This window comes from Panthera uncia, chromosome B1 (assembly GCF_023721935.1).
Source record: "Panthera uncia isolate 11264 chromosome B1, Puncia_PCG_1.0, whole genome shotgun sequence".
Lineage (NCBI taxonomy): Eukaryota > Metazoa > Chordata > Mammalia > Carnivora > Felidae > Panthera > Panthera uncia.
Genome location: NC_064811.1, coordinates 160,296,672 through 160,317,284, shown reverse-complemented (window position 1 = coordinate 160,317,284; position 20,613 = coordinate 160,296,672). Strand labels below are relative to the sequence as shown.

At 37.7% G+C, this 20,613-nt stretch overlaps 1 long non-coding RNA gene across 1 annotated transcript in view; it reads right to left on the bottom strand.

Annotated features, from left to right (window-relative positions):
• Positions 1-1,174: 1,174 nt before the first annotated feature.
• LOC125923295 (uncharacterized) overlaps positions 1,175-20,613 on the bottom strand; it is a 28,714-nt gene continuing 9,275 nt past the window's right edge. Inside the window, exons 2-3 of the long non-coding RNA XR_007457985.1 lie at positions 15,363-15,713; positions 1,175-1,821 (exon numbers count right to left, since the gene is read on the bottom strand). This is a non-coding gene — a long non-coding RNA (uncharacterized LOC125923295). The remainder of the gene's footprint in view (positions 1,822-15,362; positions 15,714-20,613) is intronic.

The window sequence follows — 20,613 nt, the reverse complement described above, 5'->3', positions numbered from 1 at the left end:
AGTTCTCTAAATTGAGTCTTCTGACCCCAGTGTTCTTTTTCCTACCTTAAAGGCCAACAAATTACATATGTATGTTCAGTCCAGTGTTCTTTTTCCTACCTTAAAGGCCAACAAATTACAGCAAGAGGCCAATTTGGTTTGCCACCTGTCTTTACATGGTATGTGAGATAAAAATGGCACTTATATTTTTAAATGATTTTTAAAAATTTAAAAAGAACATTTCAGCATACATAAAAAGTATGCAGAATTAAAATTTCAACATCCATAAATAAGTCTTATTGAATTGCAGCCACACTTATTCATTTATGGTTGTCTGTGGCTGGTTTTGTGCTACAATCGCGGAGTAATTGCAACAGAAATTGTATGACCTTCAAATCCTAAGATATTTGCTATCTGGCCATGCACAGACAAATTGTGGACTCTTTTTCTATACCACACATTGTCTTCACTTTCAGTGAAGCCAAAAGAACAAATTCCTAATTGGGTCTCCAGAGGGAGACATTGAGGAGGGTCTTCAGATAGGGTTCGGTTTGTTTTGAGTCATACCAGACACTAATGATTTTATATACAACTCATGTATATTTCAAAACTTACTCCTATATTCAAAGGCCATATAGCTCAAAATAAAATATCCATGAGAAACATGTGTAATGCTTTAGAAAAGCAGCTTAAAACCCCACTAAGATGATGGAAATCAGGCTGCATTGCTGTTTAACAGATGGAGAAGAGGAAGTGAGTTTGGGGTGTCATTGAGGGATGGTTTGTAGAATGTTATGATCAAGTTTTGGAGGTTGAGAACTTAAAGTCCACGTCTAGAATCAAGTTGATCTGGGTCTAATCCTGACGCTGCCATTTTAATACTTTGTGGTAGTAAATACACAGTTCCATTGAGCCTAATTTTTTCACATCAATAATATTCCATACATTTAAATATATAGGCCATCTGGAACATAAGGTGATTTTCTCATTTTACCAATAAAAAAATTTCTAAAAACTTGAGTATGTTTTTAGGAAAGTAAATGAAATAGTCAAATGTCTACCTGTAATAGTTTATTAATATAGTTTCAGACATTTTAAATCTCCTATATTAGATATATTAATTCAAAAGTAGTACTTCATTAATTCTCACACTTTAAGAAATAATTTTATTCAAAGTTTTCATAAATGGCTTTAATTTAATGGAATTGGCATCAACTAGAGTTATTTTTTGAGTTATTTAACACAGTTTTCAGGAGCATATACTCTTACTTTCATTATGTTGTTTGATATACAGTACCTTTGAATTTTAGTATGAAGCTGTTCTTGGAAATTTTTTCCAGGCTACAGTTTCTCATTCACATGCTAGTATGGTAGATGGTCCTTTACACGTTTGTGATTTCCGCCATCTAACTACTTGTTAGATTGTTTCCTATTTTTTTTTTTTTTTTAATTTCTGTAGCTGGAGTGGAGGGCTACAACAGCACCTGGCTCAAAGGGACCCAAACCATCTCTGACAAAATCCAAAGGGCAGAGAGATGAGTCAGAAACCAGAAAGGAATGTATTTCTGTGAGGCCAACACCAAGAAGACAGTGAGCTGATGTCTCAAAGACTGTCTCCAAAATGCTGAAAATACTTCCAGGTTTATATAAGAAAAATGTGGGACAAAGCTCAGTGGGTACCAATGTGCAGGTGAGTAGTGAAGGTCAAGTTAATCACTGTCTTGGGGTCAATCACACAGGGTCTTGTTGGCTCCGGCAGTCCTTATTGCTTGAGGTGGCAGTTTGGTTCTCATCACCAGGATGCTCTGCCTGCAGGATATTTTGCCTGAGTTAAGAAACAAACTGGAAAGAAGAACTTACTCAGTTAGGAAGTACAGACAGAGGTCAAAATGGAGGTAGTTGAAATCCTCTTTCATTTAGCAATAATTGTATAGTTGCACACAGTTTTTAAAAATGATACAGAAGGATCCTGTGTCCCTTTACCCAGTTTCCTCCAAAATGGGAACACTTTGCAAAACTATGGTACAATATCATAATAAGAAAATTGACATTGATACAATCTACTGATCTTATTCAGAGCTCCCAGTTACACATATACTCATGTGTGTATGTGTGTTTACCTCTATACAATTTTATTACATATAAGTTTGTGTGCCCACCATCACAGTCAAGCTACAGGACTGTTCCATCACCACAAGATTACTTCTGGTTGTTCTTTTATAGCCATGCCCACCTCCAAGCACTCATCAGCTATTCTCTTTGGCAACCAATAATCTGCTATTTCCATAATTTTGTTACTTCAAGAATGTTACATAAATGGAAACATACATATATAAACTTTTGGGGTTGACTTTTTTCCCACTCAACATAATTCCCTTGAGATTCATCAAAATAATTATCTGTATCATTAGTTCATCCCTTTCTACTGTATTTTTTTTTTAATTTTTAAATGTTTTTTTTTTTTATTTTTAAGAGAGAGAGAGAGAGAGACAGAGAGCAAATGGGGAAGAGGCAGAGAGAAGGAGACACAGAATCCAAAGCAGGCTCCAGGCTCTGAGCTGTCAGCACAGAGTCTGACGCGGGGCTTGAAATCATGAACCGTGAGATTGTGACCTGAGCCAAAGTTGGCTGCTGAACCGACTAAGCAACCCAGGCACCCCTATTCCTTTTTACCATTGAGTTGCATTCTACAGTATGGATTTATCACAGTTTATTTAACCATTCATCCACTGAAGGACATCTGGGTCGTTTCCAAAATGTAGCTTTTATAAATAAATTTGCTCTGAACATTCATGATCCACTTTTGTCTAAAACAAGTTTTAATTTTAAAATGATCTTTAGGGACTCCTGAGTGGTGCAGTTGGTTAAGCATCTGACTTTGGCTCAGGTCATGATCTTGTGGTTAGTGGGTTTGAGTCCTGCATCGGGCTCCGTGCTGATAGATCAGGGCCTGAAGCTTGCTTCAGATTCGGCGTCTCCCTGTCTCTCTGCCCCTCCCTTGCTTGTGCTCTCTTTCTTTCTAAAAAATGAATAAACATTAAAAAATTAATAAAATGATATTTAGAAGGTTATTGACTACGAACATTTGCAATTTTGAATTCATGTCCCCAAGGAATGTATTCATTAATTTCTCAAATATTTATTATTTTCTATGTGCCAGGTAGTGTTCTAGGTGCAGAATACATAGGTAAACAAAGTTCCTGTTTTCTTGGAGTTTACATTCTAGTGAAAAGTGACAAGCCAAATATATGTATATAATAATTATAATTATAATTATTAAAAGGGTGCTACTTTTTTTGCTTCTTCTTCTCCTCCTCCTCCTCCTCCTCCTTCTCCTCCTTCTTCTTCTTCTTCTTCTTCTTCTTCTTCTTCTTCTTCACCTGATCCTATCAGTTGACTTGTAGCCATCCACAACTAGTATTAGTTGGGTCTCTTCTGGCTCATGTGTCTTCTCTAAGCAGTAGTTTTTTATTCAAAATAAAGTTATTGAGAGAACTCCAGGTAATGTGAGGGACTTCATAAGTTTAGTGAAGGCAACTTCCTTTTTTTTTTCTGAGGGAAGCTTTGAGACAAAGTATTGCCTTATATTTAGGCTGATGCTGTCTTGTCTTGCAATATTACTATGATAGAACCCCATAGAGCTAATGCTGTTTTGGGGGATGAGAGTGTGTGTCTGTTGCTGTTGTCCTCATTTAAAGGAAATTGCTTTTGATCTTCCTTACTGCTAGGGTTTAAAGGATTGCACTTTAAATGCAATTTTTAAAAGTTACCAGAAGCCATGTTAATCTGTTCCAGTAAAGATATCATCAGTAGCTTTAAGTCTACTAATTGGTTAAATTTACAATTTACAGTGTGTTGTCATCTGCTTTAATCCATCTGATTTCTGTAGGGCAATATAAGTAAATTACACATGGATATGGCGACAACCACCTTTTTGCATCCTTATGTCTTTGGTGGTGATGCCAATCTCTGCAATTCTTTTTGACATGAAGTTTTGCCTTTGATTTACCTTCTTGGGAGGGGGACTTTAAGAGTGGGAACAGTTTTAAGAACTTATACTTGGTCCTTCTTAACAAAATGGCCCTTACTTTACAGGACAGGGAAGCAGCATGAGGGTCTTGTTAGTTTTGAATATACTCAGTCACATTTATGCACTCAGTGGCCAAAGAACTAATCATAAGTTCCCTGTGAGATGAAACTGGCTGAGTGTTCCATATATCATCTGACATTCATAAGCTCCCACTCTGAATGGGAGGCCATAATGGTATTTTGTGTCCTTGGTATCTGTGCTGGCTCAGATGCTGTATTTAGTAGCTCTCTAAAGATTTGGTTATTCTCCTTTCTCATCTTTTGTGCTGTGGCCTTTTGTGTAACTCTGTTACCTTGGTAATGAAATCCTGGGCTTGTGGTCTGTCCTGCAGCTACAGAAGATAAGGGTATCTTTACACACTGCCAGGACTGCTATCTGACTTTCACAGAAAGACTTGAGTTGATAGACTAACCTGAACCTAACATTTTTTTCAAGACTTCTGAAGTGTTTATAATAGTAAGCCAACTCTGCAACCATTATGAATACCAATGTCCCCATACCATTTAAAAACTATTGTTTCTGCCTGTGTCAAAGAGTCACTGTCATCTGTGTTTCCTTTCAATCCACCAAAGGTGAAATTGTTAGTTATTGTGATGTTACTGCATGCCAGGCATTATCCACCTCACATTTTGTATCAACTGTCAACCTAGATTCTCTTTAGGTAGAAAGCAGAGCCTGAGACAAGGGTTTGCATGTAGGTCGTTTGTTTTAGGAAGTGATGTCAGGGAGTAGAGTTGGAGGTCTTGGAGGAGGAAAGGAAGCCAATATAAGAGTATGCTATCAACTATCACCTTTATGGATAACTGGGACTCAGTACTGCTGTGACCCATTGATGAACTCTACATTCCTCAGAATTATCCTCCTAAGAGGCAGGGAGGGAGCACTGAATCCTGAATCCCTGCCAGTTAAGGATTGCTCCATGAGGTTATCTCCCTGCATTTGCATGTTTACACTCATGAATTATGGCTTTCCACAGACATCTCAAACATAGCTCAGAGAGGTGAGGGCAGAAAACAAGGATATGAATTTCAGTGGAGACAAGATACTTTTGGATTAGTCATGTGTGAAGGTGGTTGTCACAGCAAAGACTGGGGATAAAGGTGGGCCAAGAGGATATAAGGGGGCAAAAGGTGCCCTTTTCATCACCTTGTCCCTTTTTGTCCTTTTTCCTCATTTTAATTCTTTGTAGGTGCCAAATAATGTTGGATATCTTGCACTGGCCTCCTAACTTTCAAGTGGCTGAACTTTCCACCATTAGATTTACACTGTTTGCTTTAGGTTATAATAGTCAGCATTCAGTAGGAATATTTGAGTGTATTGGGAAGGAGATCAAAACACATCAAGAACAGGGGCTTGTATACATGATTGGGCAGATTGGGACCAGACTGTGTAAATGTTTTCACTTATCGTAGGAAAATGAGAAAAATAAAGGCAATAGAGTTATTTATTCATGAAGTGAGAAATGAACAATTTAAAAGACCTGTACTTATCTTGAGATCATATCCTTAAGTATTTTGGGGGAGCCATGTCTGTTTTGAAAGATGAAATGATGTAAGCAAATATTTTCTAAAAAGCATTTTATATGACAAAATAGAAATTTGGAAACTGCAAGTCTGTCTCTTTGTTTTTCTTATCTTTAAAAATGTACTGGTCTGCAAGATCCCTAATTTGGACAATCCCTAATCTAGAGCATGGAGTCCCATCAGAGAGCAGGCCTGGAATTGGTCCCCAGGAAAAGGAAGAACTGGATAATTAGAGGTTGCTCTGGGAACAGTAAAGACTTGGCTATGAGAGAGAGAGAGAGAGAGAGAGAGAGAGAGAGAGAGAGAGAGATCTTGTCCACCTTGTGTCCATGGCTAGCACTGGAGCCAGAATGGTAGATGTACAAGAGAGGATGGGCCTAGAGTAATTCTGATGGAGATAGAGAACACTTCTTTTTCTCTTGGCTCAGCAAAAAAGCTATCAAGGTGCTAAAGAAAATCTCATTTCTTACCCAGATGGGTGGCTGTGATCAGCAAAAGACTGAGATGGGCTAGAGAAATTGATGTCTATCTATATTTCAGTACCAGCTGGCTTTGTGGTTGAGTGAAAGACCTGGCCCTCAGACTAGGACTTCCAACACTATGTTGAATAACAGTGGTGGGAGTGGGACATCCTTGTGTGTTCCTGACCCTAGGGGGAAAGCTCTCAGTTTTTCCCCATTGAGGATGATATTAACGGTGGGTCTTTTGTATATGGCTTTTATAATCTTGAGGTATGATCCTTCTATCCCTACTTTCTTGAGCGTTTTTATCAAGAAAGGATATATTTTGTCAAATGCTTCCTCTGCATCTGTTGAGAAGATGTTTCTTTTATTTTAACGAAGGAATTTTAATAATCTTTCTTTTGTTAGTGTGATGTATCACATTGATTGATTTGCAGATATTGAACCAACCCAGCATCACAGGTATAAATCCCACTTGATATTTGGTGAATAATTCTTTTAATGTACTGTTGGATCCATTTTGCTAGTACCAGAGAAATTGGTCTGTAGTTCTTCTTTGTAGGGGGGTCTTTGCCTGGTTTTGGAATCAAGGTAATGCTGGCCTCACAGAACGAGTTTGGAAGTTTTCCTTCCATTTCTGTTTTTTGGAACAACTTCAAAAGAATAAACTTTAACTCTTGTTTAAATGGTTAGTCGAGTTCTCCTGGAAAGCCATCCAGCCCTGGATTGTCATTTTTGGGAGAGTTTTGACTACTTATTCAATTTCTTTGCTGGTTACAGGTCTGTTCAAATTTTCTATTTCTTCCCATTTCAGGTTTCTTCCTGTTAAACATAGAAACATAGTTTCTATGTTTCTGGGAATTTGTCCATTTATTCCAGATTGTCCAATTTGTTGGCATATAATTGCTCATAATATTCTTTTATTATTGTTTCTATTTCTGTGGTGTTGGTTGTGATCTCTCCTCTTTCATGTGTAATTTTATTCATTTAGGTCCTTTACTTTTTCTTTTTGTCCAATCTGGCTAGGGATTTATCAATTTTGTTAATTCTTCCAAAGAGCCAGCTCCTGGTTTCATTGATCTGTTCTACTGTTTGTTTTTAATTTCAATACCATTGATTTCTGCTCTAACCTTCTATTCTTTGTTTTTAAAATTTTTAAAAACGTTTTTTATTTATTTTTGAGATACAGAGAGACAGAGCATAAGCAGGGGAGGGGCAGAGAGAGAGGGAGACACAGAATCTGAAGCAGGATCTAGGCTCTGAGCTGTCAGCACAGAGCCCAGTGCGGGGCTTGAACTCACAGAGTGTGAGATCATGATCTGAGCCGAAGCTGGACACTCAACCGACGGAGCCACCCAGGTGCCCCTGCTCTAACCTTTATTATTTCCCTTCTTTTGCTGGTTTGGGCTTTTTTTGCTGTTCTTTTCCCAGTTCAATTTGGTGTAAGGTTAGGTTGTGTATTTGAGACCTTTCATCCTTCTTTAGGAAGGCCTGGATTGCTATATACTTGCTTTTTAGTACTGCCTTTGCTGCATCCCAGAGGTTTTTGACTGTTGTGTTTTCATCTTTATTGGCTTCCATGTACTTTTTAATTTCCTCTTTAATTTAGCAGTTAACCCATTCATTCTTTAGTAGGGCATTCTTTAATCTTCCAGTATTCCTGGTCTTTCTAAATTTTTTCTTGTGGTTGATTTTAAGTTTCATAACATTGTGGTCTGAAAATATGCATGGTATGACTTGATCTTTTTGTACTTGTTGAGGGATGATTTTTATGTAATCTATTCTGGAGAATGTTCCAAGTATACTTGAGAAGAATGTGTATTCTGCTGCTTTAGGATTGAATGTTCTGAATATATCTGTTAAGTCCATCTAGTCCAGTGTGTCATTCAAAGCCCTCGTTTCCTTGTTAGCATGATAGATGGCTCTCCATCCCCTTTCAATTTGCAGGTGTCTTTAGGTCTAAAATGAGTCTCTCTAACAATAAGCTACATATAGATGGGTCTTGTTTTCTTACCCATTCTGATACCTTATGTCTTTTGATTGGAGTGTTTAGTCCACTGATACTTAGAGTGAATACAGAAAGATATGAATTTAGTGCCATTGTGTTGCCTGAAGGTTGGTGTTTCTGGTGATGTTCTCTAGTCCTTTCTAGTCTTTGTTGCTTTTGGTCTTTTTTGTTTTGTGTTATCTTTTCTCCACTCAAGGAGTTCCCCTTAAAATTTCTTGCAAGGCTGGTTTAGTGGTCACAAACTCCTTTAGTTTTTGTTTGTCTGGGAAACTCTCTATCTCTGCTTCCATTTTGAATAGCAACCTTGCTGGAAAAGTAATCTTGGCTGTATATTTTTCTGACTCAACACATTGAATATACCCTGCCACTCCTTTCTGGCCTGCCTAATTTCTGTGGATAGGTCTGCTGCAAACCTAATCTATCTTCCCTTATCAGTTAAGGAATTTTTTCTCTTGCTGCTTTCATAATTCTTTCCTTGTCTGTGTATTTTGTGAATTTGACCATGCTATGCCTTGGTGATGGTCAGTTTTTGTTGAATCTAATGGGAGTCTCTGTGCTCCTTGGGTTTTGATGTTTGTGTCCTTCCCCAGATTAGGAAAATTTTCTGTTATAGTTTGCTCATGTAAGTCTTCTTCCCTCTTTCCTCTCTCTTCATCTTCTGGGACTCCTATGATTCAGATGTTATTCCTTTTTTAAAAAGTCACTGAGTTCTCTAAGTCTTGTATCATGCTCTTTTGCCTTTGTTTCCCTCTTTTATTCTGCTTCATTATTCTCCATAATTTTATCTTCTAAATTGCTGATTTGTTGCTCTGCTTCATCCGCCCTTGCTGTTGTGGAAATTATTCAAGATTGCATCTCAGTTATAGCATTTTTAATTTTGGTATGACTAGATTTTATTTCTTTTATCTCCACAGAAAGGGATTCTCTGGTGTCTTCTAAGCTTTTATTCAACCCCAGCTAGTAGTATTATTATCGTGGTTCTAGTTCAGATATCTTACTTTTATTTGTGTGAGTTAAGTCCCTGGCTGTCATTTCTTCCTGTTCTTTCTTTTTGGGTGAATTCCTTTGTTTTGTCATTTTGGAGGAAGAAAAAAAAAATAAAATAAAAATTAAAATTAAGAAATTAAAATCAAAACAAAAAATCAAATAAAGGAAGCTATATCCTAGGTGTGTTTTGGTGTGCTTGTTGAAAGAAGCTTGATAGAATAGAAAAAAAAAAAAAAGAGAGAAAGGAAAGAAATAAAGTTAAGAAAAAATTTAATAATTAAAAACAATTTTTAAAATTTATATAATAAAATTGAATAAAATAAAATAAAGAAAATGAAATAGAAGAGTAAATTTTAAAAAAAGTAAAAAAAAAAAAAGTTTCTCTTTCTGTATCCAAGAAAGAGCAAGAAGAGAAATCAAGAAAAAAGAAAACAATTTAAGTAAAAACAGAAGCAAAGAAAATGAACAAATAAGTGACCAGCAAACAGAATGAAACCTGAATGAAGTTACATCCATTTTCCCCTAGAATTGGAACTATGAAGCCTTCTATAATCTGTACACTAAGCAGGTGGAGTGACTTATGCTCATCTTCTGGGGGATGTGCTTGGAAGGCTCAGTTGGGCAGTCTCCATTCTCCACTAGGTGGCGCTGCTTAGCTTACTGGGGTGGATCAGTGTGTGTGCATGCATGCGGGGAGAGGTGGAGATGGCTTTACCCAGCTCCCTAGTCTCTGGTGCAGGAACTTCACACTCTTACCCGCGATCAAGCATCCCTCCTTTGGCTCAGGCCTCTGTCCACTCCCCACCTCTACCCTGTCTGTGTCCAAGCTGTCCGCCTGCAAAGCAGCACTTCCCTCCAGAGTTTTATCTCAGATGGAGTTGTGTTTCAAAATCCCACACTTCAGAGACCCCTGTGCTGGACTTGTGCTGACTCTCTGGGGGAGGGTCTCACTGAGCAATGGCTGGTGCCAGCTTGCCCAAGAAAAATGGTTTGGTGCTGACCTACCTGCATTTCAGAGATGAGACAAGTTCAGAGTCTCCATGCTACTTTCCCATCTTAACTCCTTCCTCAGAAGTCACACACTTTAGGGGCACCTAGGTAGCTCAGTTGGTTGAGCATCTGAATCTTGATCTCAGCTCAGGTCATTATCTCATGGTTTGTAAGTTCGAGACCCATGCCAGGCTCTGTGCTGACAGTGGGGGCCCTCCTTGGGATTCTTTCTCTCTCTTCCTCTTTCTCTGTCCTTCTCTGGGTGGCTCTCTTTCTCTCTCAAAATAAATAAATAAACTTAAAAAAAAAGAATTCACACATTTTAGGTTAATCATCTTCCCAATGTTTAACATTTTTATTACCAATGGATTTACAGCTTACTGACCTTTAAATTAGCTATACTTTCTTGTTTGCTTTTAATTTTTTAAAATAATATGGATAAATTATTTTTTCTGGCTTAAAAAAAGTTTCCTATAAAAAAGTTTTCCTAAAGATTGCAAAAAAAGTTGTTATATTTTGGGAATTTTAGCATTTCTCACAATGTCAAGTACATTAAGAAAGCCTTCATATTTAGAAAGGGAACTGAAAAAAAAGAGAATCTACCTTATAATTCTTTCTTCTATTTTATTGAGTTTAACTTTTGACACGTTTTATCTGATATGTCTCATTTCTCAGATATCACAATCAGTAGTTTCTCTTCTCTGAAGCTTAGTTTTTATTTTGCCATTAAGCTTCTTCAAACAGATTGGTATGATTTTTCAATTTTTAAAATCCTAGATTATCTGTCTTTATCTCCAAGTTATCTATGAGTATTGCAAACACAGATAAGCTTTTTTTCCCCACACAATTCAGATGATGGAGAAATGCAAAGCCGATGGAAAGATAAGGAAGAGTATGTGACACACAAAAGGTACAAGGCAGAAAGAACAAGTTTATCAGAATCTCAGCCTTAGATCATTCATGTGAAAATGTTCTCAATTTAAAAATACAGAAGTGTCTTCTCAACATCAAATTCTTTGTTTTCTGTCGTGTGTAGTAGTTTTGATAACAAAATGTTTCTTGGATCGAACAAAAGAAATCCCCATCAAATAATTTTGTTTTCTTTATTAATCTAGTTTTTTGCCTTAAAAAATAATTATAAGTGAAACAACCTTTGGTCTTTGTAGGCAAAGGTGCCTCAGACATTGAGAAACTGTAGATACTTTACAATAAAAAGAATTACTGATAATGGACACTTACAGGTTTTGCTTCTATGAAGAACCTTGACTAAGATTTTGGTAATGAAAGAGGTTCTAGAGGAACAGAATTTTAAGAATGGATTTTCTGAATTGGTTCTGGTTTTATGGAATTGATTCTCCAATCTGATTAGATTTAAAGATGCTAATGATTCTATTTCTAGTAGTAAAGGGAACATAGCATAGTTCATGCTATGATCTGGCTTTTGAGATATACAAAATAGCTCCATTGTCCACTCCTAATCACTCACAATAAACAAGAATCTGGATGCCTGTGTATATGATACTTCCAAACATTTTTGTTAAACTAATGAATATAATGAGATTTGTTGTTTGCTCCTATTGTCACTGGACAAAGTGGGGAAAGAAAAGAATGAGCTCAGAGATTTGAAGCTCAGCTCATGTGCCACATAAGTGACCTGAAAACTTCTATATGTACCCAGAAGGAGACATTTATCTTCTGTAGCTGCAGGGCTGAAATTGCTGAAAGTCAAATCCAGGATCTTATCTTGTAACTGACTGAATTACAAGGAAAATGGAACTCCTAGATTTGCAGTTTGTCTACTGTTAAAGTGATGGCATTGTTAGGGAAGAAATGGGATCTTAAAAGTTGGAATGGGAATATGTGGGAAGACCCTGATAAAGCTGGGGATATTGGGTAAACTCTAGTAAGTTTTATCAGTGGAAGCAGCTTCTCCACTCCCCATAGAAGTGGCCTGTCTACCCATTTGAGGGAATTAAGCTTGCATTGCCTGAGGAAATGGTAATGGACTCCCCTGATACAGTGGCCATTCAAGACAATGCTGTTGCCCTCACTGTTTTTTTGTTTCACAACCTGTAACTAGACCTCAAGTCCCAGCAGGTCTCTAAAGGTGAAGTACAAAGTATGACCTATGAGGAGGTGCACTACACTCCAAAAAAACTACTTGAATTTCCTAATTGGAATGAACAGAAACCTGGAAGACATGTGGGAGAACAGATATGAAGGGTGTGGAATAATGGTGGAAGGAAAAATATGTTGGATCACGGGAATTTATTGATATGGGCTCACAAACAGATTCTGCATTTAATGTTCTGCAGAACAGGGAATTAGAAGGGGCTCCAACTGTTTGTAAGATTGGCTGGCTGAAACACAAACCAAAAGGTGGCCACAATGAGCAAGTTAGAAGTGCTGGGCCTGCCCTTGGTCTTATGTAGAGGAAGGGAATCAAAGGCTTAGGGAAATTGGAATGTTATAGTGGACTTGTCATGTAAGACCTACTCACCCACACAGGGAGGGTCCAGAAGACACATCTTTCTCCCTATGAGAAATATATTTGTAAGGGAGACCAGAATCCTAATGAGCTCTGTGATCATTCTTCTATGTAGGCCACCTTACAGTGGGAACTGTGGTCACTGAATTGAGATACCTAAATGCAATGGGAATCACTGAATCTCAGGATGCAGGGGCTGGGTGGTGGCATGCAATACCAAAGGCAAGGTGAACATGGCTGTCATCACGGACAACAGCATCAAAGCAGCAATCAGAACAATGTGACTCACACCCAGACCTATGGAATTGCCTAAGTACAACTAGAAGAAGAGGTCTACTAAGTTCCTACTTGGTTTGTATATGCAAACAAGTTATAGGTCAAGTGAACAAAGGTTTAATCTGAATTGTATAAATGGAGTCATGGCCCCTCAATAAATTCTGACTTAAGCCAGCTTACAAACCCAGAACCCCTTGAAGGAGGGGAGGCCAGGTTCCCTTGAGGAAAGATGCTGCTACACTGTCAAAGACTTATATTGTTAATCTTTCTCTTAGTATTTCCAAATGGGACCTATGAGCTTTTACCAGGGTAACTATGAATTAAGGAAAAGTAAAATAATCAGACCTTTCAGGGACTACTGGACACTGGCTCTGAATCAGCACTGATTTCAAGAGACCCAAAAGATCATGGTAGCCTATCAGAGTAGGGAGTTATGGAGTTCAGGTAATCAATGGAGTTTTAGCTCAGGTCCACCTCACTGTAGGTCCAATGGGTCCCCAAACCCATTGTGGTTATTTCCCCAGTTCCAGAACCATGAATAGAGCAGACATAATCAGCAGCTGGTAGAATCCCTCACTGGTTCCCTGACATATGAAGTGAGGGCCATTATGGTAAAAAGATCAAGTGGAAGCTATAGAACTGCCTCTACCTAGGAAAATAGTAAAGCAAATGCAATATCACATTCATGGAGGGATTGCAGAGATTAGTGCCACCATCAAGGACTTGAAAGTTGCAGGGATGGTTACCCTATCACATCCTCATTCAACTCACTTATTTGGCCTGGGTCTTAGAGAATGACAGTGGAATATCATAAGCTTAACCAGGTGGTGACTCCAGTTGCAGCTGCTGTACCAGATGTGGTTTCATTTCTCTAGCAAGTGAACCACATGTCCTGGTACCTGGTATGCAGCTATTGATATGGCAAATTCTTTTTCCTCTATACCTGATAACATAGACCACCAGGAGCAGTTTGCTTTCAGCTGCCAAGGCCAGTGATACACCTTCCTGAGGGGTGTATCAATTCTCCAGCATCATGTCATAATTTGCCTTTCTCTTCCACAAGACATCATACTGTTCCATTACATTGATAACATGCTGATTGGAACTAGTGAATAAGTAGCAACTACTCTGTATTTATTGGTGAGATATTTGTGTGTCAAAGAGTAGAAAATAAATCTGACAAAATTTCAGAAGACTTCTACCTCAGTGAAATATCTAGGGTTCAGTGGTGTGGGGCATGTTAAAACATCTTTTCTATGGTGAAGGATAAATTGTTGCATCTGGCCCCTCCTGCAGCCATAAGAGACACAGTTCTTAGTAAGCATCTTTGGATTTTGGAGACATGTTTCTCATTTGGGTGTGTTACTCTGGCCCACTTACCAAGTGACCTGAAAAGCCTCTGGTTTTGAGCGAGGCCCAGAACAAGAAAAGGCTCTGCAATAAATCCAGGCTGCCATGCAAGCTGCTTTGCTGGTGCAGACAGATGATCCAACAGATCCAGTTGTGCTTGAACTGTCAGTGGCAGATAGGGATGCTGTTTGGAGCCATTGAGAGCTCTCCATAGGTGAATCACAGCACAGATTTTTAGGATTTTTTAAACGAAGGCCTACCATCTTTCTTTTGAGAAAGAGCTCTTGGCTTGCTATCTGGGATTTTATAGAGACTGAACACTGATCTATGAGCTACTGAGTTACCGTATGACCTAAGCTGCCAATCATAAACTTGGTGTTATCTGACCCACCATGCTATAAATTTAGGCATGCACAGCAACACTCCATCATCAAGTGAAGATGGTATATACATGATTGGGCCCAAGCTGGTCCTTAAGTGAATGGCCCACTCAAATGCCCATGGCCTGCACTATTGCGACACTGCCTTGTCTCTCCCAGCCTTCACTTATCACCTCATGGGGAAGTTCCTACTTAATTGACAAAGAGAAGACTCAGACCATTTTTATGGGTGATTCTGCATGATAAGCAGACTTTACCCTAAAGTGGACAGCCCTTTTGTGGGACATTTCTGAAGCACCGTGGTGAAGGGAGATCCTCCCAGTGGACAGAACTTTGAGTAGTGCACTGGTTGTACACTTTGCATTGAAGAAGAAATGGCCAGATGTGTAATTACATACCAATTCATCGACTGTGGCTACTGGTTTGGCTGAATGGTCTGGGACTTGAAAGGAACATGATTGGAAAATTGGTGGCGAGGAAATTTGGGGAATAGGTATGTGAATATACCTACCTAAATGGGCAAAAAACTTGAATATATTTATGTCCCATGTGACTGTTTACCAAAGGGTGACTTTAGTAGAGGAGAGTTTTAACAATTAAGTGGATACCAGTCAGTTTTTTCCCAGCTCCCCCTATCATCACCTAATGGGTTCATGAATTATGTGGCCTTGGTGGGAGTGATAGAGGTTATGCATATACTCAGCAACATAGACTCGTATTCACTAGACTGACCTGACTATGGAACTGCTGAGTGCCCAATATGCCAGCAGCAGAGACCAAAACCAAGTCTCCCTACTATGACACTATTCCCTGGAGTGATCAGCTCTTACCTGGGCAGGTTGATTACATTGGACTGCTTCCATCATGGAAGGGCAGCATTTTATTCTTATTGGAGTACACACTTGCTCTGGATATGAATTTTCTTTCCCTGCATAAAATGCTTCTGCCAACTTTATCATCCATGGACTTACAGAATGCTTTATCCACTGTCATGGTATTCCACACAGCATTGTTTCTGATCAAGGAACTCAATTCATAGCAAATGAAGTGTGGCAATGGGCTCATGCACATGGAATTCATTGGTCTGAGCATGTTCTCCATCATCTGGAAGCAGCTGGCTTGATAGAACAATGAAACAGCCATTTGAAGACTCAGTTACAGCACCAGCTATGTGGCAAAACCTTCATAAAAATTGACCAAAATGAAAAAAGTAGAGCTTTTATAGGACATATTCATTATCATGAAGCAATGAAATTAGAAATAAGCATAAAAAGGGGACTAACAAATCATAACTACTTAGAAATAAGAACCACAGTCCTAGATAACACCAGAATCAGAGAGGATGTATAAAAAAAATTACTATCTAGAAACAAAAAAATGGAGAATTACTGAAATGGAAAACCAACAAAAAAAGCAGAAGACCAAAGAATCTCACCAGTGAATTAGAGAAAAACCATCTGAACATAATAATGCCAGAAAGGCATTGGATTAAATTTATCAGTGATTCTTTTTTTTTTTTTAATTTATATTCAAGTTAGTTAACATACAGTGTAGTCTCAGCTTCAGGAGTAGAACCTAGTGATTCATCTCTTACATATGACACTCAGTGCTCATCTTGAAAAGTGCCCTCCTTAATGCCCATCACCCATTGAACCCACCCCCCTGACCACCCCACCACAGCAACCTTCAGTTTGTTCTCAGTATTTAAGTTTCTTATGTTAATATAAATAGAAAGAAGAAAACTCTGGAATATGAAAATGACTAAAAACCAACAGCAAATATTACCCTAAAGTGAAAGGCACTAAGACAATTTCAGTTACAGTAAAAAACTGGAGAGAAGGATGCCTACAATCACCATTATTATTTAATGTCATTTTGAAGGTGTTAACAAATGTAGTAAGGTACGAAAATGAAATAATAGGCATAAGTATTGGAAGAATAGGTAAAATCACCTCTTCTTGTTACTAATAAGATTATACCAAGACAATCTGAGGAATCATGGGGAAAAACTTACTGGATTTAATAAATAAATTTGGATGCAAGATAATTATATAAAAAAACAAGAAATTTTACCTACTCTGACAAGTAATGGAAATGGAAAAATTATATCATTTAAAATAACATTAAAAGTGACAAAATTATTTAATAGTAAAGACACAGAATCTATATAAAGAGACCTGAGATATCTTACTAAAAGACATAAGATCTGAATAAATGGAGAGACAACTTATGTTTTTGGATGGGTAATATAATAAAAATAATAAATCTCCCAAATTGATTATAAAAATTGCCATTTCAATTTAAATTCTTAGTGGGGTTTTTCTTAGAACTGGATGCAAATACCTTAAATTCCATATGGTAAAATGCTTAAGAATAACTAAGATTATTATGAGGAAGGAGAACAATGAGGCATGACTTGCCTCCTATGCAATATATACAAAAAAGCTTTTATAATAAAATCAATATGGCATTTATATAAGAATAGACAAGTAGGTCAGTGGAACAGAATTAACAGTGCAGAATTTGTTGGACAACATAGGAATTTAACGTAAGACAAGTGAGGTAGTTCAATTCAGAGGAAGAATAATGTACTCTTTCATAAATGATGCTGACATAACTGCATATCCATCTGGAAGAAAAAAATGGATTCCATTCTTATATCAAAAACAAAAATAAATTCCAGATGGATTAAAGACAATTGTAAAAAAAATAGAGCTGCAAGAAAATGTAGAGTTAGAGAGATTCTACCAACCAAGATTGGAAACCCAGAAGTAATAAAAGACTTACTTAGCTATGTAAAAATGTAAAGTTTTTGGATAGAAAACGTTTCCATATACAAAGTCTATAGATTAATAATAGACCCGGGAAAATATTTGTAATGCAGATGTCAAAGAGTCAATTTCTATAATATACAAACAGTTCTAACAAATTGTTGAAAGACTTACCAATCATCAGAAAACTAAGCAGTGTGTTTGGAAAGACCCTTTATAGAATGAACAGTAAAAGACTATATGAAAAGATGCTCAAATTCATCAGTAATCAGGAAAATGCAAAGTAAAACAATGAAGTACCAGTTTACACCTATTAGGCAAGGAACTCTTAAACTCATTCTTTTCAGGTGTGTGTGTATGACACTTATACTTATGAAAATGTAAAGTGTTATATTTGGAAAGTAAGTGGGACAATCTATCAAAATTTAAACTATCACACACCCTTTGAGAATGAGCATTACACTTCCAGGAATTTACTGCATAAAAACAAATGTACACAATTCATGAAGGCATATATGTTTGCTAATTGCAGTATTGTTTGAGTGGCCAAGAACTGGAAAAAAAAGTGAATTTCTTGTCGATAGGGATGTGACTGAATAAATAATGATACAGCCATACAATGAAATATTGTGCAACCATAAAAAAAATTAGAGTCACATCAAATGACTTGGAATTATTTCTCTAAGGAAATGTTTGAGTGAATAGTGCAAGAGGCAGAAAACTGCAATAGAGCAAATGATGCTAGAAAAAAGTCTTGTGAATATGAATGTGCTTGTGAGCATGCTTGTGCACAGTGTGCATGTGTGAGTGTGTATGTAGGATTATCTGACTGTGAAGGAAAGTACAGAAAAACACCCATACATTTTTTTTTTAAGTAGGCTTCACGCCCAGCATGGAGCCCAACATGGGGCTTGAACTCATGCCCTTGAGATCAACATTGGAATTGAGATCAACAGTTGGGTGCTTAATGCACTGAGCCACCCTGGTGCCCCAACTCCCATACATTTTTAAACGCAGCTTATGTGGGGCATGGGGAATGGGGAATGGGGTGTGAGATGCAGAGAAGGTGAGGAGGGGGCCAGGAAAAGGTATCAAGGAAAAATGGCATATATATTATTTTCCTAATTGTGTAAAATTATCTAAGATTCAGTGGCAACAGATCAAAGTGAGGACACAGTTCTGATATGCACGAGTGTCATATGCATATGTATGTAAAATGTAAATGCTTTCCCATGAAACAAAATGCAATGAATAGTGAAGAAACTTCTGAAGAAAATGTTACAACTCTTTGAAAAGACCACCGGACTGTATGATCCATAAAGGCAGGTACCAGATGATCATTTTATCTCCAACATGTAGTATGAGGGTGACATTTGGTTTTTGTTGGATAATATTGTTGAATAAAATGAAAAAAATTGTAACTACCATTATTTTTGCCTCTCCAGTTGGTAATGATTAAAAATTACAATATTTAGAGATATGGGCATGCATGGAAGGGGATGATGGACGTGTAAATCTGCTGATTACTTCTGAAGGGTGAGTTCTTCCAGACTTTCAAGGAATGAAAAATTCCCATGATATGTAATCTCCAGAGTTTAAAAAATCTATTCACTAACTTTATGAAACTCCTTTTAGGAGCCCTTTCTTATAAGTCCTGCTGTTTTCCTTCATGCCCTTTACCATAATTTTTAACTTTATTTAAAAGATCTATATACTGAACTATACTGTACTATATTCTATATTGTGCTATATCATTGTATATTATTCAATACTATACTATACTATACTATACTCAGAGAGATGAAATCACCATTCATTCATTTATTTCTTCCTTCATTAAAAATTCATGGAGGGGTGCCTGCGTGGCTCAGTCAGTAGAGCATGAGACTCTTGATCTCAGGGTCATAAGTTCAAGCCCCATGTTGGGCATAGAGCCCTTACTATGTGACATGCCTTATTCTAGGTGTTTACACATATTATCTCATTTAGTTTATGGTTAACTCACACCCAGTGCTGTACTGATCTATATTAGAACTAAAACAAAAGGAAAAATCAGTAATACCAACCCTATTTTGTTCATCATGGATCTCTTTGCATTAATTTTATTTAAAAATATTGCATTAAAATGTTATTTATCTTGATTATTCTGCTTTTTGGTACCCCTTTAAATTTTGTGTCTGAGGCAAATGCCTCGCTCACCTCCCCCTGGTCTTAGCTCTGCTTATAATCCTGTGAGGTAGGTATTATCCTAATCATGTTACAGAAAAAGAAATTTCAGCTCAGGGATATTAGCTAACTTGCCCAAGTTTACAAAACTAATAAGTAGGAAAATAATAATTTAGATCCAGTTCTATGTGACTTTATGCCACTACAGGAAAAGTCCTTTAAAATCTAGAAAATGCTATTTAGTATTGCCACTCTAAAGCTTATTTATACTCTGTGTGTTTTGTTTAGAATCAAATGCTCCTATAATTTAGAGACCCTCATTTTCTTTGTATGGCACGGCATTATATACAGATAGGAGTGTGATTAATGTCAATTACATATGTATCATCTACAGTGTGCTTCCACACATATTAGCTGTTTGTTCTTCACAAGCCAGTGAAATAGAATAGATAGATATATTTCTCCATTTATTGGATGAGGAAGCTGAGGTTTACCAGGAATCAATGACTTACAGAATTCCACACTTACCTTCCTTTTTAAAAATTTTGTTATCATAACAAGTCAATAGGTGGGTAAAGTGATTATCCTCATGCTATTTTTGGAGAAACTGGGGCCAGAGAGATGTGCCTTGCCTGAGGTCACAGAGCTGCAAGTGGAGAGGGAGATTTGGATGCAGGTCTCTCTGGCTCCAGAGCCCAAAGGCCCATCTCCACCATCTACCTGGTATTAGCTGAAGAATTGGGCAGTGTGGCTGAAGGAGGAGGGGAGTTCTGACTCCTGCTCCCCTTGTCTTCCAGACAGATGAGAAGGTGAGTGTGTGTCATTCTGGGGCTGTGGGGAGCCACCATGGACAGGGAGTAGTGTTTGTTGGGGAGTGTACTGAGGGGTAGAGAACCCATCCTGGCCATGCTAACTCCTAGCAGGAAACACTTTTGTTTATTCAGCCAGGCTGTGGGCAGAGGGTAGCAGTGTGGGGTACCCACTGGCACAAGCTGGAGATGGTGATTAAGGGCAGAGGGTAAATAATTGCCCCGGTTACTTGGGTGTGCACCTGGGATGATGGGTCAGCTCTAGAATATTCTGGGATGGTATATAGTCTCTGCAATGTTTTTTTTAAATTTTTTTTTATTTTTGGATGCTAATA